This window comes from Nansenia antarctica (assembly GCF_963989245.1).
Source record: "Nansenia antarctica genome assembly, chromosome: 1".
NCBI lineage: Eukaryota > Metazoa > Chordata > Actinopteri > Argentiniformes > Microstomatidae > Nansenia > Nansenia antarctica.
Genome location: NC_137674.1, coordinates 10,657,832 through 10,662,831, shown reverse-complemented (window position 1 = coordinate 10,662,831; position 5,000 = coordinate 10,657,832).

Here is a 5,000-nt window from a genome sequence, read left to right as displayed (position 1 = left end):
CTGGTCGCAGCTGTGTGTGAGAGGGAAGGGGGTCTCTCTGGCCGGCCCGATTCTAATCAATTAGGTGACCTCCGCGGTCTGAGGGTCCTTTGTCCACAGAGCATGCCGAAGTATGGCCCCCCGCAACCACAATTTCTACCTTTCAATTGTGTGGGAATAAATATCTGACCCAGTGTCAGTGGTGTGGGGCGACCTCTACCTTCTCCACATAACGCACAATGTACTTCTTACTGTCTACTGTACTTCTGGGAAAGCCATGTGCACTGGTTGAATAATTCATATGAATGGTGACAGACTGAAACCCTTATGGAAGATTTATATACCCATTAATGTGTATGAAACTATGAATATGTATGAGAGAATGGCCATCCTGGATGCCATTATTCATCTCTCCTGTCTTTGGTCTTCCTGGATGAAGGTGGATCAGGGCAGAGAAATAATGTGCTCCAGGCCTGAGGGCACCACACATTGTAGGACCTTTTTAAAATAACTGTGGTCCTCGTTGACTCTGTCCTATGTAGTGTCAGCTGTGTACCACTGTAGCATGTTTAGATGGTTTTATTTATTTATTTTCAATTAAAAGGGCACATTATTATTATATTATATATAATATTTTGTGTTCTTATTATTGTATTATTTATTATCAGGGTTATTACAGCTCCGGATGTGGTGTCTGCAATTTGGAACTGTATAGCTGCAAATCCATCATATTAACACTGCTGCACTATGAAGCAGACTATCTCTGATATGAAAACACACACACACACACACACACACACACACACACACACTCATTCATTTCAGCTGTTTTTATATTTGAGATGCTTGTCAGCCCTTAAAAGCCCAACATATACAGTTTGTTTTAGTGCACGTACACTGATATCAGAAAGCAAAAGATTCCACTGTGACTCAGTTTTACCAGCCAGGTCTTGGTCAGACACACACTGCTCACACACCTACTGGCTGGATCAGCCTGAGCCTGGGGATGTGATGTAGGCGTCTCGGGGATAAAGGCTGTGATTTATTGAGCAGGTCGTCCACAGGGCAGGGTTAATGGATTAACCTCACTACGGGTGTCCTGTAGAATCACTGTGGAACGAACAGAACCCAGTGACTTAACTAATGCCTATAGGGCAGGATTCACTCTGGGAATTAATATCATCATACCTCATGGTTATAAACAATAACCCGGTTATAATAATAGCCCGGGTGAGCCCCTCAACCAGGTCTCGGGGTGGTAAAAGGGTAGCCCCTCAACCAGGTCTCGGGGTGGTAAAAGGGTAGCCCCTCAACCAGGTCTCGGGGTGGTAAAAGGGTAGCCCCTCAACCAGGTCTCGGGGTGGTAAAAGGGTAGCCCCTCAACCAGGTCTCGGGGTGGTAAAAGGGTAGCCCCTCAACCAGGTCTCGGGGTGGTAAAAGGGTAGCCCCTCAACCAGGTCTCGGGGTGGTAAAAGGGTAGCCCCGAGGCCCCGAGCCTGGTGGAGTGGAGAGGAAACAACTACCCATACGCTGATAAATAAATAAACAATAAAGTGGATAAGTTACCACAGTTAGGCAATGTAAAGCTCTTTTTAGATGTTTACTGTAAATGGAGTCCATTTTTAGACCATGTGTAAAAAAATAAATAAATGTGGATTTGTAACTGAAACAGTTTCAGTTGGTATCCTAAGCCCTCTTTGATTGGGTCTGAGTATTAAAACTGTTGTTACAGGCATTCAGCTGAACGAACTGGGAAAGATGATTAGTTCCAGTGCAGTGTGTGGTTTTATCACTAGGTGGCAGTGTCTTCACATCAACCCCAATGGGAACTGATCTTGTATGACCCAAATGATCTAAGGCATGGTGACTTCCTATAACAATACTGCGATTAACGTTATCTCAGAGTAGAACACGTTGAGCAACTTTTACGAGGGCCTTGAGCTTGGCCAGATTAATTGCTCTTTGGTTCACCTGATACAGACCAGACAGGTAGGACAACTGTTAGCTACAGACACTGTAACCTCTAACACAAAAACCTAGTTGCTAATTGTCTTGCTGTATGATGAAGCGCCAGCCAATGAGTTTGGAGACATTTGCTCGTACTTGGGCTGACACGAAGTTTCTGCACACTTCAGAATTAATCAGTTACATCATCAATAAAGACAAGTTGGCCAGTTCTGGTGGAAACTAAACATGCCCAAACCATAACACCCCCTCTACCATGTTTCACAGATTACAGTAGAAGTAAAGCCAGTGACAGTGCTAGAGGAAGGAAGAAAGGTTTTAGTTTTTTAGTTTTCTGTTGTTATATATTAGATGTTATATTAATTAATTATAAATATTAATTATATATTAATATTGGGGATTCCTTTTTTCTACACACTTTACTTTTACCATCACTCTGGTAAATGTCAATCTTTCTAATCTGTTCACAATACTTTTTTTCCACTTTTAGGTACTTTTTAGCCGACCATAACCTGGCCATCCTGTTTTTTTGACTGACTAGTGGTTTGTACCTTGCAGGGTAGCCTCTGTGGTTCTGCTGGTGAAGTCTTCTGCAGATGTTAGTCTGACTCTGCCTACCTCCTGGAGAATGTTCCTGACGCAGATGTTAGTCTGACTCTGCCTGCCTCCTGGAGAATGTTCCTGACGCAGATGTTAGTCTGACTCTGCCTACCTCCTGGAGAATGTTCCTGATGCGTGGGACAGTTGTTTAGGGGGGGGGTTCTTAATCATGGTGAACATTCTTCGGTCATCCAATATAGAAGTCCGTCTACCAGGCGGTTTGCGATTTCTGCTGACCAGTGCTTTCTTTGCTTTTAATTATGTTCCAAATTGTTGATTTTGGAGGATTTTGAGGTTTGGGCTATGTTTATGAAATGTCGGCCTCATAATATGTTTGACTATTCATTATGTATGGATAGTCCTCCTATTTCAGGGTACCCAAAAGTGAGACAGTTGAGAACAAAAGTGTTTCTGGTCAGTGTTCCGTCACATCATTTGTGCAGTCATAAGATTAAGCTGGTAGTACTTTTCCACTGTTACTGGCCATATATCTTCATTATTTAGCTGATATTCATCTGCTGGTGTTTGACCCTCTCATCCCCTCTGTCCTTCCCTTCCTCTCCTCCCTCACCCATCCATCTCTTCTTGGCACTCTGCCTCTCTCAGAGGAACAGAATGTTTGACAGGAAACATCTTTCTCATGTGTTAATAATAAATCAGTTTAGTTAGGTTTGAATGTATTCCAATCTTGCTTACAGTAGCAATTCACAGTTAGTTGAAAACACAGAAAGAGAGAAACAGTGATCCCAGCACAGTGCACAGTTAGGAATTGGCATGGTCTTTGGCATGTCCAAACATTAACACCAGTTTCTCTTTTGTATTTGATAACATTTTATTTCATGTCACTACATGGCTGTTATTGACTAATGAATCAAGATAACATATCTGAAATCTCCCATGGCTCCAATACAGGTCTGTGCAGGAGAGCTGTGTGTGTGTGTGTGTGTGTGTGTGTGTGTGTGTGTGTGTGTGTGTGTGTGTGTGTGCGTGCGTGCGCGTGCGTGAGCATGTGCGTGCATACGTTTCCTGTATGCCCATATCCAGAGGCCTTCCCTATCACATGATTTACAATAAACTCCAGAGTTTCCGTGAAACTTATCTCTACACTACCCCTCCCCTTTGTGTTCAGCGCCCTCTCACTTTACTGCTGTGGCTTTTCAAAGCTTCTCAAAGCCTGTTTAACTTTCACTTGCACAGCACTTAACGCTTTATTAAATCAAATACCATCTATCCTCTACCATCATATGGATACAGAGAGTGCATAGGCTGTAGTTATTCACTACAGTTACATGTACTGTAACTACATTGGGATGTATGCTCCCTTAAACCAGGATTTCCCATAATAGATTGAAAAACACAGTACTTATAGAACAATAGAAACATTACAGAAAGAATTGCCAAGTTGGCAGCAGAGATGTTTGTGGTGAGATTTGTATTGGCTTTTCGGGTGTATTCCTGTAGTTGATGGAATAAGATACACCCGAAACGCAAATACAAATCTCACCATAAACATCTCTGCTGCCAACTACTTGGCAATTCTTAATGTTTGTATTGTTCTATAAACAGTACTCGAGTTGAGGGGGGGATGAGGGGGGATGGCATCCCCCTTGAAATAAAAACAGTCAAAATCATCCCCCTTCTAAAACTGCCATCCCCCCTTTCCATCCCTTATGTCATTTTATCAATGAATGTGGTATTACTGCTATTTCAACTTTTAGTTTTGCGCATATTGAGTAAAATACTGTGGGCAAGGTGGCACGCATACATGCAATGACATTTTTACCAAGTCACTGACACTGAAGTCACTGATTCTGTGGGGATGCTAAAATTGTCCCCATATGATAAAATCCACCATCCCCCCTGGTTTTCTTTTACAATTTGAGTACTGGCTATAAGTACAGTGTTTTTCAAATGCTCTGTTATGAGTGACCTCTCATATCCTAGTGTATCAGGGACTTGGGTGAATCTATCAATGGCTCTGATATGAAGACAATGTATAGTAGATAGGTCACAAAGACAGACAAATCAGTAATATCAGTTGGATTTTTATTGTAAAATAGCATGGTACAAAAATACAAAAGTTGGTATGAAAAGCAAACATAAATCGATATAGAATGAAGTCACACCATGGCAGCCATCTTTGACATAACACACAACCAGATTCACTGTTCAATAGTGCCTTTGTTCCTGGCCTGTTAATGATCAAACTAACTGAGACAGAGTCAGAGTCTTGTCTACGCAACCTGACACCATCAAGCTCAATCTCCCACAAGAGGAGATAAAACGAATCGTTTTATCTTTATCTCCTTAAAACTTGATAACTATTCAAGTTGGTCTACAGGGAAGGGTTAACACTAGAATGCAAAGTGCCTACTACTCTCAGAGAGAGTCAAATGCTATAGTACATCAATCTCTATTGTAGGCCAGGAGAACAGGAGTTGTCCTCTCTCTACTCC